The 16,139-nt window shown below is 40.1% G+C and overlaps 1 protein-coding gene across 6 annotated transcripts in view; it reads right to left on the bottom strand.

The window, feature by feature from the left end:
* Positions 1-16,139, bottom strand: part of LOC106086729 (low-density lipoprotein receptor) — a 922,896-nt gene that overhangs the window by 545,889 nt on the left and 360,868 nt on the right. The gene's annotated exons all lie outside the window — the stretch shown is intronic.

Genomic DNA, 16,139 nt, shown 5'->3' with positions numbered 1-16,139 from the left:
CACTTCCAACAATTGGGACAAGCATGGTCTAAATCGGTTGATAACCTGATATAGCTGTCATATAAACCGACCTTTGGTCCTGACTTCTTGAGCTTCTAGAGGGCGCAATTCTTGTCAGATTTGGCTGAAATTGTCCATGAAGTGTTCCAGTATAACTCCCAATAACTGTGCTAAGTATGGTCTAAAACAGTCCATAACTTAATATAGCGGCTATATAAACCGATCTCCCGATTAGACTTCTTGAGCCTCTAGAGGGCGCAATTCTTATCAAATATGGTTGAAATGTTGCATATGTCGTTTAGGTATTTCTTCCAACAACTGGGCCAAGCATGGTCTAAATCGGTCGATAACCTGATATAGCTGTCTTATAAACCGACCTAGGGCCTTGACTTTTTGATCCTCTAGAGGGCGCAATTCTTATCCGATTTGGCCGAGATTTTGCTTGAAGTGTTTTATTTTGACTTCCAACCCATCTCCCGATTAGACTTCTTGAGCCTCTAGAGGGCGCAATTTTTATCCAAACTGTTCCAAGTATAATCTAAATCGGTGAAGCCTTTTGGTTAGTAAAACCAATCTTAGCCCCTCAAAAGCTGTCTTACAACATAAACTCCCTTTAAAACCCCTTCTGTACCACTGTTCATTCCTTCAATACCTTGTAGCATTGAAAGTTCAAAGACAATTTAATTTTGAAGATACATGCAACAACAACGAATACTACACTAACCGATGCTGCTAATAGCTGCACGGAGAAAGGATAACACAACAGACATGGCAATAATCAAATGAATGGATTCGAGTTACTTACTCCGCTACCATGGCCAACATTTACTATGACACACTTGGACGATATGCTCCTGCCTTTTTCTTCTTGCAGCCAAAAAGGTGCTTTGAGTTCGCAATTGTTGATGAAACAATGGTCACGACAAACGTTCATCATAATCACATTTTATTATCCAAAGTGATGCAACGTCAAACAGAAGAGGAGACGTTGATGCTAAATAAGGACAGGAAATTTTTATGTCCTTGCTTTGTCACATTCTCTAGAGTTAAGATGGGGAACTCTTTGCCAACAGGCAAACATTTTTCCGGCAATTTTCAAGTATTTTTCTGTTCCAAAATGGCAATTGAAACATGTTTTGCGTTAGGCAGGGACGAACTTTGGTCACCTATCATCATTTACACAAAAAAATCCATAGACATTTCTCTAAAGACAGACTAGGCCTCTAGTTAGAATCGAGACACTTGTAGCCGAAGGTCAACAGGGATATTATTCTCTCATCCTTCGCCTTAGAGGCTTTATCCATGACCTACCCATCTTTTCGACCGGCCGTTTGTCCCGAAATCAAGCTAACCACGGCCTACATGGCGATAATCCTTTCATTCTTCGCCTTGAAGGTCCTATCCCTAGCCGGGACACCTTCTCGACCGTTTAATGCTATGAAGCTATCAAGCCGGCCGGTTGGCCAAAAATCAAGCCACTACCTGACAAAGGCCTAAAGGGGAATTGGTCCCACATCCCTCGCCTAAAGGCCCATACATGTTTATCAAAGACTCTTTCGACCCTTCAATGCTGTGCAGCTATCAGCATGTTTACAGAATAGACCAGCCCGTTGAAGCTCGATTTCAAAAGCAGATTTCTTGGCCTCCTTGAAAAGATTTTTGGAAAATTCGTTCTGCTGTACCATACGCCGACTGGATAGCAAGAAGTTTGGCATTTTTCACTCTAAAAGCCTTTAACCGAGCCATTCTCTTATTAAGGCCTACAGGAGAATTACACTCTAATCCTTCGATCCTATGCCCTTTCCGAGATCTTGACATCTTCTCGACCCTTCACTGGTATGCAGCTATCAGCATGCTGACTGTTAGGGTCGGGCGGCTGAGCCGAAAACCAAGCCACTTGCAGCCGAAGGCCCACGGGGCAATAACTCTCTCATGCTTCGCCCTAATGGCGCTATTCGGGATCTTAACAACTTCTCGACCCTTTACTGGTAAGCAGTTATTAGCATACTCATGGTCAGGGTCGTGAGACTGAGCCCGAAAGCGAGCCAATTGCCGCCGAAGGCCTATAAGGAAACTAGTCTCTCATCATTCGCCTTAAAGACCCTATCCATCACCCACATACCTTATCGACCCTTCTATGCTATGCAGCTATCATCATGATAACAGTAAGGGCCGAACGATTCGCCAAAAGTCAAGCCACCCCCTGACCAAGGCCTACAGGGGAAAAAATCTTCCATACTTCGCCTTGAAGGTCCTATCAAAAGCCTTGCCTATCCTAGCATGCCTACAGTAACAGACTGGCCGTTTGAAGCCCGACTTCAGAAGCAGACCTCTTGAACTCCTTAAAGTGATTTTGAAGAACTGTAATTTGCCGGACTATATGTCGACTGGATGGCAAGAGGTTAGGGTGTTTTCGCTATCAAAGCCGTAAACCAAGCCACTTTCTTACAAAGGCCTACATGGAGAATTACACTCTCATCCTTAGCCTTAAAGGTCCTAACTAGGTCCTTAAGACCTTTTAGACCCTTCAGTGATATGCAGGTACCAGTATGCTTACTGTAAAGGTCAGACGACTGAGCCGAAAACCGAGCTACTTGCATCTAAAGCCCTACAAGGCTATTAGTTTCTCATCCATCGCCTTAAAGGCCTTATCCAGGCCTTAACCTCTTGCAGACCCTTCACTGGTATGCAGCTATCAGCATGATTACAGTAAGGGCCAATCAGTTGACCAGAAATCAAGCCACTCCCTGACCAAGGCCTATTGGACAAAAAGTCTCTCATCCTTCATATCCAGAGCTTTGACAGCTTCTCTTCCCTTACATACCGTGCAGGTATCAGTAAGCTTACAGTAAGGGCCGGCCGGTTGGCCAGAAACCGAGCCACTCCGCAACCAAGGCCTAATGGGCAACCAGTCCCTAATATCCCGGTTTAAATACCCTATCCAGAGCCCTAACACGTTTATCAGAGCCTCTTTCAACCTTCACCACTATGCAGCTGCCAGGTTGCATACAGTACGGACCGACCGATTGAAGCCGGGCTCATGGACTCCGACTGAATGACAAGAGGTTAGGGTGTGTTCACTATGAAAGAGTTTAGGTGTGTTCACTCCCTTACTAAGACCTACAGGGGAATAACACTCTCATTCTTTACCTTGTGGAGCCTATCCAGGACCTTGACACCTACTCGACCCCTTCAATGCTATGAAACTATCAGCATGATTACAGTAAGGGCCAGCCGGTTGACCAGCAATCAAGCCACCCCCTTAGCAAAGCCTTCAGGACAATAAGTCTCTCATTCTTCGCCTTGAAGGTCCTATCTAAAGTCTTGACACCTTCTCGACCATTCAATGATATGCAGCTATTAGCAAGGACCGGCCGGTTGGCCAGAAGGAGAACTAGTCGCTCATCTCTCGGTTTAAAGGCCCTATCCAAGGCCTTAACATGTTTGTCAGAAACAGCAAGGGCCGGCCGGTATAGCCGACAACCAAGCCACTCCCTGCCCGAGACCCTACAGGGCAATTATTCTCATCTCTCGCCTAATGGCCCTCTTCAGGTTCTTGATTCATATATCAGACCAGACACCTTCTCGATCCTTTAGTGGTATGCAGCAATAAGCATGCTTACAGTAGGGATCGGCCAGTTAAGTCGGAAACAAAGCCATTTCCTGACCAAGCCTGTAAGACAATATGTCCCTTAACCTTATCGGCCTTCTGCAGGGTTTTGACATGGATAATAAAGGCCTTCTGCAGATATCGCAGGCTTACAGTATAGATTGAACTAGAAACCGAGGAGAATTCTCTCTCTCTCTCTCTCTCCCACTCTCTCTCTCTCTCTCCCACTCTCTCTCTCTCTCTCTCTCTCCCACTCTCTCTCTCTCCCTCTCACTCTCTCTCTCTCTCACTCACTCTCTCTCTCTCTCTCTCTCTCTTAAAATAATTTGGTTTGATGCGATGCTGGAAGGTAGGATTATCTATGCATTATTGGCGGATTAAATTTGAAAGATAGCTAGGATAGGTTTGGTTATGTTAGGTTGAAAAACAGCTTGCGGATTATAATCCACCCCATGTATCTTTGGTCAAACACCCTGCTGCTCAAAAAATCCCTAATTATTCTCAATTCTAGGATCCTAAATTGTTTCAAGTCTGTTAACGTATTCGCAACTACGTGCCAGAGCCTATTAGCCGCTGGACATTGACATAGAAAATGTTCTAGCGTTGCTTTTTCTTACCACCACATGGCTTCCACACGATGACACTTGCCGCACCTATTCTCTACACAGGTGCGCCCTTAGTCCTTTGTGAATCGTAATCAGTAGGACTATAGGGACTCTGCAGCCAAAAGCAGCAAAAAGAGCCAATAAAGTCTTTTGTGGTTTTTGACTATGAATAGAATTCTCAGGTTTTTCGAAGAGAAAAGGGTGAAAATCTTGCCCTAGGCGGATGAGGTTATCCGCTTTTTCTTTACCATTAAGGACCTCAGCCTTCCCAGTGGCAGAATGAGTTGTGAGCAGACTTTTTAAAAAGCCTGTAAAGAACTCAGGAAGCATTCCAGGGATATACGCGCTCGACTTTACACGGCGTGTCAATGGCGGAGAGGATATTACACTTCACTGCTACAATAAGCACTTATATAATGCCTTCTATAGTTATTTCATCGTAAGGGAGATGATGGCGGTAGGCTGGAGGATGCATGCAAGACTACCAAAAATTAAATCATGAGTTCAATCCTCTGCGGCTCCAAATTTGTTAAAATTTGTTTTTAAGGGTAATAGTAGAGACAGTGTCGGAGATTAACGCAAGTACTAAAAGAATCGATACAAGCAGCGCGGGCCGAAAAACAAAGTGAAATGGTTTCTTCTGTTGCTATGGATATATTGTTGTTGTTGTTGTTATATGTTAGCTTGCAAAGAGTGCCTTTCAACCACTTGTTTGTATTTTGAGATTCCAAATAAATTGTTGCAGGAAAATTAACAAATTTCGTCGTCGTTTTCCGACCAAAGTTGTTGTTTTTCAAAATTATTTCTATCTGTGCATTGATTATTGTTTGCATGTTAGTAGGAAGTAGTTTCGAATGGCTTCAATTTTTCTCTTAAAAAAAATTTAGCGAAATTTTCTCTAAAGACAAAATTTCAGTGAAATTTTTTCTAAAGACAAAATTTTAGTTGAATTTGTTCCAAGAGTTCTGTTACATATGGGCTAACAATGGAAAAATGACCTCATTCATTCATGAAGCCTACAACAATGGTTGAGTTATATTTCGAGCATTTCATGTGGGTAACTATTAGCCAAAATGATCACCAACAATGACATAGGGAGGCGGTGGTACCAAAACCAAAGCTTCTACCCTCTACCTCGGATTTATGAAAGTCAAATTTCATTGTAACCACATGCCACCACGCCACCACCAAGCAGCTTCAGCACTTATGTTGCACTTCAAAAAGAAAAAGGCAAAATGTTGTTGTGAAGAGGCAAGGCAAGCATGAGATGTTGGGAATGTCGTCAAATGAAGATGACGATGATGATGATGATGATGGTGTTGCTGACTGAGATGCTGATGATGTTGTAGTTAATGACGTATGAAATGACGATGATGGATGAGAGCTTTTCATATAAAAACTACTACAAACAAAAATTTTGAATGCAAACATTATAGCCGCTATTGCAACACTACCACCATCAACCACAGGCTCAATTATACACACACACACCACTAGAGCCAACAATTGTTGTTGGCAACACAATCAAGTTAAGTAACAAGTGCTGCAATTATGTTCTTCAACACATCTTCCTAAGAAAAGAGTTCGTGAAGGATGGGAGAGGGAGAGAGTGTGTGTGTGTGTAGAGCGGAAGGGGGAGTGAGTAAAAATAAAAACTTAATGGGGTAGAAATAAGAATGGCTAAGAATGCCACACATTGACAACGCAATTAGGTGGGGGTAGGCGAATGAAATGATTTTCACTAAAAAGAAAATGAAATGGAAATTAGAGATTTAGAAAAAATGTAGAATAAGAGAGTGCGAGGGAGAGAACTCCATTGTCATGCCTTTCTCGCACAATGGATTACTACAATTATTGGGAGTACAATCGTCCTAGTACTGGGACGGAATTTGGGCACAGATTCGAATGATTTTAGAAAAAATAGCCTTTATGATGATTGCCATCACTTACTTCATGCAGCATACACCTACTTAAGCATCAAGAAAATTGAATATAAGTGTTCCGGCCTCCGGCTGATTACTGGAACTTCGGTCCAGCCTGACAATGGTGAGGCCCCAGTAGAGAGCAACTTGGTGGCTGTGATTTGTACCCAAATCGCGGGTGGAGCATAAGCTCGGCGTGGAGTTGCGTTTTCAACCGGTTGCCTTGACCCATAGATCGGAAGAAGTTTTAGGTAGTGCTCCGCTTCTAACCAAGGACGTGAATATGTCCAAATACGTGGGATCAAATTGGTACTCATGTGTGGGTAACCATATGTGGGGGCGTTGGTAGACGCATTGTATTCACCTTTGGGCCTCGCAGGTAAACACGACATTTGTGTCCTTTTCCACCTAATCCAGTCTAGACCAGGGCTGCGGAGTCGACTGCAATCGAGTTTTTTAAACCAGAATCGAAGTCGGAGTTTGACTATTGAGCCGGCGTAGGAGTTTGGTACGGAGTTGAGCACATTAGCCCCGACTCTGAACCGCTACCCGACTCCGATTTGGCCCTGGCCGGGCTAGACTCCGCAGCACTGGTCTAGATACAGCTCCTTAAATATGGAAAATTTTTAAGACTTTTTCTCCCTCTCTCCCACGCCTCTGCTTAGCCATATGCAAATGACATTCTTGCACACATATATCCAAAACATGTGCACCATCCACCAACTTCAAGTTGCCAAAAAGTGGAACTAAAATAGAAAGAAAAAAACACATCTTCACAAATTGTGGTTTACCAACATGTTTCTATATTCATGTAAAAATGCCACAAAAAAAAAAAAAGAAATGACTTCAACAGCAAATCATGTTCAAATTGCAACACTTGCAACAAAATTTCAAAAACTCCAACAAACACACACCCTTGAATCGCACTCCCACTTACTTGCAACCATTTAACGAAGTTTACACGAATTTCTAATAAACCTTAAAATTGTTCATACTCTTTGCTCTCCCTCTCTCTCTTGACCAGGCATAACAAGGACACTTCATACCAACATTCGAGTAAAGCGTCTATCAATCCTAAAAAAATTTCTCACCAAAGTCAAGAGAATTTTTTAAAGTACTGATGGCAAAAAAAAACTCCAAAGTGCTACTGGACATTTTAATTTTTGAGGCTTCAAACTTCATCTTCAGATGAAGCTTTGGACTACGACCAGTTGCTATGTGTGGGCCATGTAACTATAACATCCATGCGGTAATATTTGAGCGCCACTGACACTACATTGGTTTAATGTTTGTTTGCCTGCGGGTAATGATATTTTACACCAAATAAAATAAAATTGGAAAAGGATTCAACAACAGAAAACAAAATTTCCATAAAATGTCCTCCAAAGACAAAAATTTGCAAGAAATTTTCTGAAGTCATAAAAGTTTCTTTATCCATAAGGACAAAATTTCCAAAAAAAATTCTTAGCTTTTAAAACATATATCGCAGCTGTGTTCTATCTAAAGACTAGATTTTACGCAAATGTTCCAATTTCATAAAAAATTTGTCTTTAAAGAAAATTTTCGTAGAAATTTTTTCTAAAGGGAAAATTTCATGGAAAAAATTTAGAGAAAATTAATGGAAAATTTCATGGCAAAATGTCATGGAAATGTTGTGTTTAGCAAGAATTTAATGGAAATATTGTCCTTAGACATCCTCTTGGGAATATGTAGTTTTAGAATCTTTTTATTTCCTTCCCTTGGGAATCTATTACTTTAGTACCCTTAACCTCGACAATGGGTAATTTAGTACTCTGTTCCTTGGGAAAGGCAAGTTTTAGTACCCTTTCCATTTGGAAGAAAATACCCTTAGTATAATTTCCCTTAGTATAATTTCCCTTAGTATAATTTCCCTTAGAATAATTTCCCTTAGTATAATTTCCCTTAGTATAATTTCCCTTGATAGTTTTAGTGCCCTTTCACTTGCAAAAGGGCAATTTTAGTAACCTTTCCCTTGGAAAGGCCAGTTTAAGTTCTCTTTCCTTGAAAAAAGGTAGTTCTAGTAGCCTTTCCCTTGCAAAAGGACAGTTTAAGGACCTTTTACCTTAGGAAAGGGGAGATTTAGTACTCTTTCCCTTGGACAAGCGCAGTTTTAAAAGCGTATTTCTTGCGAAATGGTAGTTTTAGTACCCCCTCCCATTGGATAGGGTAGTTTTAGTACCCTCTCCCATAGAAGAGGGTAGTTTAAGTACCCTCTCCCATAGGTTAGGGTAGTTTAAGTACCCTTTCCTCAAATAAAAGGTAGAATTAGTACCCCTTCTCTTGGGGAAAGGGTAGTTTTAGTACACTTTCCATGGGGGAAAGCGTATTTTAGTACCATTTCCCTTGGGAAAGGGAAGACTTAGTACCATTTCAATTGATAAAGGGTAGTTTCAGTACCCTTTTAATTAAAAAAGGGTAGTTTTAGTACCCTTTTAATTAAAAAAGGGTAATTTTAGTAACCTTTTCAATTGGCAAAGGGCAGTTTTAGTACACTTTCCCTTAGGAAATTTTAGTTTAAGTACCATTTCCCTTGAGAAAGTTTAGTTTTTGAGCCATTTTCCTTGGAAAAGTGTAGTTTTAGTACCATTTCCCTTGGGAAAGTTAAGTTTTTGTGCCACTTTCCTTGGAAAAGAGTAGTTTTAGTACATTTTTCCAATGGGAAAGGTTAGTTCTAATAAATTTTCCATTGGAAAAATGTATTTTAGTACCCTTTCCCTTGGAAAAGGGTAGTTTTAGTAACTTTTTCCTTGAGAAAGGGAAGTTTTAGCTCCTTCCCCTTACAAAAGGGTAGTTTTAGCAGTCTTTCCCCTGGGAAAACGCAATTTTAGAACCGTTTTCCTTGAGAAAATTTATTTTTAGTACCTTCTTCCTTAGGACAGGGTAGTTTAAGTACCCTTTCCTTAGATAAAAGGTAGCTCTAGTACCCTCTCCCTTAGGAGCGGGTAGTTTTAGTACACTTTCTCTTGGGGAAGGCATATGTTAGTATCACTACCCCTGTGAGAGGATAGTAAAGGGAAGGTGTAGTACACTTTCCTATAGGAAATTTTAGTTTTAGTACAATTTCCCTTGGGAAAGGGTAGTGTTTGAGCCATTTTCTTTGGAAAAGTGTAGTTTTAGTACATTTTTCCAATGGGAAAGGTTAATTCTAGTACATTTTCCATTGGGAAAAATGTATTTTAGTACCATTTCCCATGGAAAAGGGTAGCTTTGGTAACTTTTTTCTTGAGAATGGGTAGTTTTAGTTCCCTTTCCCTTTCAAAAGGTCAGTTTTAGCTCCTTTTGCCTTACAAAAGGGTAGTTTTAGCAGACTTTCCTTTGGGAAAACCCAGTTTTAGAACCGTTTTCCTTGAGAAAGAGTAGTTTTAGTACATTCTTCCATAGGAACGGGTAGTTTTAGTACACTTTTTCTTGGGGAAAGCATATGTTAGTACCACTACCCTTGTGAGAGAGTTTTAGTACACTTTCAATGGGGTAAAGGTAGTTTTTGTACCTTGTCAATTGGGAAAGGGTTTTTTTTAATACCCTTTCAATCGGGAAAGGGTAGTTTTAGTACTATTCTCTTGAGAAATTTTAGTTTTAGTACCATTTTCCTTGGAAAAAGGTAGTTTTAGTAAAAATTCCATCGGAAAGGGGTAGTTTTAGTTCCGTTTCACTTGCAACAGAGCAGTTTTAGCACCTTCGCCCTTAGGAAGGGGTATTTTTGTCTTGCGAAAAGGGTAGTTTTAGTACCCTTGTCCTTGGAAAAAGGTTGTTTTAGTACCCTATCCCTCTTGGTAAATTATAGTTTTTTTGCCATTATTGGAAGGGTAGTTTTAATACCCTTTCCCTTGGGAAAATGTAGTTTTTATGCCATTATTGGAAGTGTGGTTTTAGAAGCCATTGCCATAGAAAAGGGTAGTTTTAGTATCCCTTTCCTTAGGATAGGGTAGCTTTAATACCCTGACATTTGGGACAGGATAGCTTTAGTAGCTCTTCCTTGGGAAAGGATAGTTTTAGTACCCTTTCCTTTGGGATAGAGTAGTTTTTGTACCCGTTCCCTTGGGATAGGTTAACGTTAGTACCCTTTACCTTAGGAAGTTTTATTACCCCTTTACTTGGAATAGGGTAGTTTTAATACCCTTGTCCTTGGGACAGAGTAGTTTTTGTACCCGTTCACTTGGGATAGGGTAATTTTAGAACCCTTTACTTCGGGAAAGGAGAGTTGTAGTACCCTTTCCCTTGAGAAAGGGAAGTTTCTCTTTTCCTTCGGAAAAGGTAGTTTCGGTACTTATTCCCTTAGGAAAGGGTAGTTTTAGTACTTTTCCCTTAGGAAAGAGTAGTAGTACCCTGACCATTAGGAAAAGATAGTCTTAGTACCCTGACCCTTAGGAAAGGATAGCCTTAGTACCCACTCCCCTTGGTAGATATGGTTTTAGTACCATTTCTCTTAAGAAAGGTAGTTGTAGAACACTTTTCCTTGGGAAAGGGTGGTTTTAGTACCCTTTCCCACGGAAGAAGGTAGTTTTAGTACCCTTTTAATTCGAAAAGGGTAGTATAAGTACCATTTCCCTTGTTAAATGGAAGTTTTAGTACAATTTTCCTAGCGAAAGGGTAGTTTAAGCACAATTTTCCTCGGGAAAGTGCAGTTGTAGTATTATTTTCCTCGGAAAAGGGTAGTTTTAGTTCAATTACAAAAGGGCAGTTTTAGCACCTTCGCCCTTAGAAAACGGTAGTTTTAGTACCTTCTCTCTTATGAAAGGATAGTTTTAGTACCTTGTGGTGTAGGAAAGTACACTTCCCCTTTAAGTAGAGTAATTTTAGTAACACTTCCCTTAGGAAGGGTTAGTGTTAGTATCCTTTCCCCTGGGAAAGGGTAGTCTTTGTGCCCTTTCCCTTGGGACAGAATAATTTCAGTTCCTTTTCTCGGGATAGGGTAGTTTTAGTACAATCTCCCTTAGGATAGGGTAGTTTTAGTATTCCTTCCCTTGGGAGAGGATAGTTTTAGTACCTTTTCCCTTGGATAATGTTTCGGTGCCCTTTTTTTTTGGGTAAGGGTAGTTTAAGTACCCCCTCGCTTAGGAAAGTGTAGTTTTAGTAACTTCCCCCTATTGAAATTGTAGTTTTATTACTTTCTTCCTAATGAAATGGGAAGTTGTGATACATTCTCCCTTATGAAATTATGAAAGGGTAGTTTATGTACCTTCTCCATATGAAAGGGTAAGGTACTAAACCTTCTTTCTTATGAAAGGGCAGTTTTAGTACCTTTTACCTTAGGAAAGTATACTTCTCCTTTAAGTAGAGTTGTTTTAGTATCATTTACCTTGAGGAAGGGTAGGTGAAGTACACTTCCGCATTGGAATAGGGTACCGTTTGTAGCATTTCTCTTGGGATAGGGTAGTTTTCGTAGCCTTTCCCTTGGGACGGGGTAGTTTTAGTGCCCTTGCCCTTTAAACAGGGTAGTTTTGGTACCCTTTCCTTATAAAAAGTAAATTTAGTACCTTTCACTTTGAAAATGGTAGTTTTAGTACCCTTTCCCTTAGGAAGGGGTAGCTTTAGTACCCTTTCCCTTAGGATAGGGTAGCTTTAGCACCCTTTCGCAAGGGAAAGGGTAGCTTTAGTACACTCTCCCTTAGGAAAGGGTAACTTTAGTACCCTTTCGCAAAAGAAGGGGTAGCTTTAGTACCCTTTTCTTTAGAAAAGGCTAGTTTTTTCACCCTTTCCCTTAGGAAAGGCTAGTTTTACTACCCCTTCGCTAAGGGAAGAGTAGTTTATGTACCCTTTCACTTAGGAAAGGATGGTTTTAGTACTTTTTCCCTAGGAAAGGGTGGTTTTATTACCCTTTCCTTTAGGAAAAGTTGGTTTTAGTATTCTTTCCCTTAAGAAAGTGTAGTTTAAGTAGCCTTTTCAATGGAAGTGTATAGTTTTTGCACCCTTTTTCTTGGGATGGGGTAGTAAAAGTACCCTTTCCCATGGGGTAGGATAGTTTTCTTACCTTTTTGCTTTGGATAGGGTAGTTTTAGTTACCTTTTCCGTGGAAGAAGGTAGTTTTGGTACCGCTTTCCGTGGGATATGGTAGTTTTAGTACCCTTTCCGGTGGGATAAGTTAGATTTGGTGCCATTGCCCGTTGGTAAAGCATTCTTTAGTACCGTTTCCTTTGAAAAAAGGTTGATTTTGGTACCCTTCTGCATGAAAAGACTAGGTTTAGCACCCTTTATCTTGGAAAGGGTAAGTTTTAGTACCCTTTCCAGTGGGATAGGGTAGGTTAAGTGCCCTTTCCGTTTCGATAAGGTAATTTTGGTGCCCTTTCCAGTTGGGAAAGCATACTTTAGTACCCTTTCCCTTGAAAAAGGGTTGTTTTGGTACCCTTTTCCTTAAAAAGACTAGTTTTAGTACCCTTTACCTCGGAAAGGGGAAGTTTAAGTAGCCTTTCCCTTAAGAAAGGGTAGTTTTAGTACCCCTTCTCTTAAGAAAGTGTAGTTTTAGTACCCCCCTGGGAAAATGTTGTTTCAGTTTCCTTTTCCATGGGAAAAGGTAGTTCTAGTACCCTTTCCCTCAGGAAAGAGTAGTTTTATTACCCTTTTCTTAGAGAAGGGTAGTTTAAATACCCTTTCCTTAGAGAAGGGCAGTTTAATTACCCTTTCCTCTGGGAAAAGATGTTTAATACCCTTTCCCCTAGTAAAGAGTGGTTTTAGTTCCCTTTCCCTTTGGAAAGGTTGGATTTTGTACCCTTTTGCTTAGGAAAGGTTATTTTGACTAGGCTTTCGCTTGGGAAGGGGTAGTTTTTGTACCCTTGCCCTTGGAATAGAGTAGTTATAGTACCCTTTCTCTTAGGAAAGAATAGTTTTAGTACCCTTTTCCCTTGAGATAGGGTAATTTTATTACCCTTTCCCTTGAGACGGGGTAGTTTTAGTACCTTCTCCCTTGTGAAAGGGTAGTTTTGGTACCTCTGCCTTAAGAAACTACACTTTCCCTTAAAGTATAGTAGTTTTAGTACCATTTTCCTTGACGAAGGGTAGTTTTAGAACCCCTTTCGTTTGGTAGGGGTATTTAAAATACATTTTCCCTTTAGGAAGGGTATTTTAAGCATTTTAGATTAGTTTTAGTACCCTTTCTCTTAGGAAAGGATAGTTTTAATACCCTTTCCCTAGGGATAGGGTAAGGAACTACACTTTCCCTTAAATAATAGTAGTTTTAGTACCATTTTCCTTGACGAAGGGTAGTTTTAGTACCCTTTTCGGTAGGTGTATTTAAAATACCTTTTCCCTTGGGGAAAGGTATTTTTAGTACCTTTTCCTTAAGGGAAGTTTATATTAAGTACCCTCTTCCTTAGGGTGTGTTATTTTTGGTAACATTTCCTTTTGTGAAGGGTATTTTAAGTATCACTTCTCTTTGTGAACGGTGTTTTAAGTACCCTTTTGCTAGGGATGGGGTGTTTCAAGTACCATTTTGCTTGGGGTGGGGTCTTTTAAGTGCCATTTTCCTTTGTTAAGGGTTTTTTTTATGTACAATTTTGACAATAAAAGCTATAACAGGTTAACCAACCAAAAGTCTTGCAAGGGTAGGGCGTAAACCCTTTTAAAGCCGCTTATTGAAGAATTTAACAAATTAAAGCGTGCTTAGTTCGGCGGGGCCAAATCTTAGCAACCCACCATCATGAATTACGCTAAAAGTTTACACAAACGATTTGGACCGTATGTGGGACGATTGTTGGAAGTCATAACAGAACTCTAGGTACAAAATTTCAGACCCATCGGAAAAAATTAAAGCTTTCAGGGGCTTGAGATGAAAAAATCAGAAGATCTGGCCATAACGATTTGGACCACCTGTGTTACGATTGTTGGAAATCATAACCCTACGTGAAAATTTTCAGCTCAATCGTATAACAACTGCGTCTTTTCGGGGCTCGTGATGCCCAATTGAGAGACCGTTTTATGTGGGAGCTATATCAGGTTATTGACCGAACAATATGTGCAAAATTTGTGCCAAATCGGTAACTAATTGCAGCTTCTAGGAGCTCAAGAAATAAAGTCGAAGGGCCACTTTATATGGGAGCTATATACAAATCGGAACCGATATGGCCCATTTGCAATCCCCCAACGACCTACATCAATAAGAAGTATCTGTGCAAAATTTCGTGCAGCTAGCTCTAGGCATTGGACCGCTTTTTTGATTGCTACAGATGGACGGACGGAAAGTGATGGCTAAATCGACTAAGAATGGCAAGGCAAATGGGATCGCAGATTAATATTTCGACTAGATTGGTTTCCAATGGCGGTGGTTATAAAAATGGCTAATGGAACATAGAACACCCAATCAAGGATATGTCGTTTTGAAACTTCAAAAAATATTTACAATTCATTCATAACTTTGTTCTATACTTTCTTCCACTAGCGTGCACTAGCCACTGTCCCCTGAATACTCACGCAGAGGAATTGGTTGGAAAAATATCAAAAATTGTTTTCTGAATCAACAGAAAATCTGTTGCAAATTGGACACCAAATAGAATAGTTCTTAACCGGGCTTATCTTTACCCCCTTAATTTTTATCCCCATTTTTTTTTTTTTTTTGAAACATGAAAGAAATTTTTCCAAGAATAAAGATACCCACAAGAGGGTTACATATATCAACACCTTGACCTGTGCCAAAAACTTTTTCCTGCGGCTGCTTTGGTTCAGACTAAATTCTTGGAATTATGTATTTCTTGTGAATTTATTCCTATGCAAACTCAATTTCACACATACATAGAACTGCATATTCGCATGTGTAATTTGGTACAATTGTGTTTTTGTCGACTATCAGGACATGACACAAATAGTTTGTGTGAATGTCGTTGTGTGTGTACATGCACGCATATGTTCTGATATGAGTTTTAAATGATTTCGTTGTTGACACCATGTAGAACAAAACCACAAACACATTGTGGAAGGGGTGTGTGTGTGTGTGTGTGTGGGGTGCATGCTGAAAGGGAGGATTTGGCTTTTCATTGTTCGTTTTCACTGCATGTGCATGTTCTCAACATCAACATTATTTAGCAGTTGGTTTGTAGAGCCACACACACACACACACAAACACTTACATGCACACATGCTCGCCACATTAAATCATCATAATTTTTCACATAGAACTTTTGTGAGAAAAATTACTAGAAAATCTCATAGAAGGAGAAAAGGAAAGTGAATGGGAATGGGCCATGAGAGTGAGTAGAGTTGTTTCACTACAACTTCAGAATTATTTGTGTCCTTGTAATTATAAATTATGCAATGGTGTGAGTGGTCACTGACACAAAGCCATACCCATTGTTTTCTCGGTGGTTATCTTTACACATGTTTTGTGTGACAGATAGCTCAGCTTCCTGTCCTACGGCTTACGAATATGCCCACCTTACACAGTTTGTGTGAGTGTGTCGTCTGAACACAATCTTATATGCAAACAGACATTAAGCCAAATACAAAGACATACAATTTGAATGAAAAGATTTAATATTTGATATATTTTACAAGACACACACACACATGCATACATGCTCATTGTTACACAAAACATACAATTGGACACATTTACTAGATCTTGTGGTAATACTTTTGTATATACCAAGTTATGGTATTAACATTAGGGTGGATGGAGCTAATAAAGGGACCGGAGTGAAATCTGGTGATGCGGTTAAAGCGTAAAGCTATTGGATTAAATTTGCACCCATTTGCTTCTCAAGATGTTAGATAAGGAGATCCCTGGCCGACATGGGATAACTAAAGGGTGATTTTTTTGAGGTTAGGATTTTCATGCATTAGTATTTGACAGATCACGTGGGATTTCAGACATGGTGTCAAAGAGAAAGATGCTCAGTATGCTTTGACATTTCATCATGAATAGACTTACTAACGAGCAACGCTTGCAAATCATTGAATTTTATTACCAAAATCAGTGTTCGGTTCGAAATGTGTTCAAATTTTGACAAATTTTGTTCAGCGATGAGGCTCATTTCTGGTTGAATGGCTACGTAA

This window comes from Stomoxys calcitrans, chromosome 2, assembly GCF_963082655.1.
Source record: "Stomoxys calcitrans chromosome 2, idStoCalc2.1, whole genome shotgun sequence".
Lineage (NCBI taxonomy): Eukaryota > Metazoa > Arthropoda > Insecta > Diptera > Muscidae > Stomoxys > Stomoxys calcitrans.
Note: the sequence above shows the minus strand (reverse complement) of the source record. Positions and strands in the feature narration are given on the sequence as shown.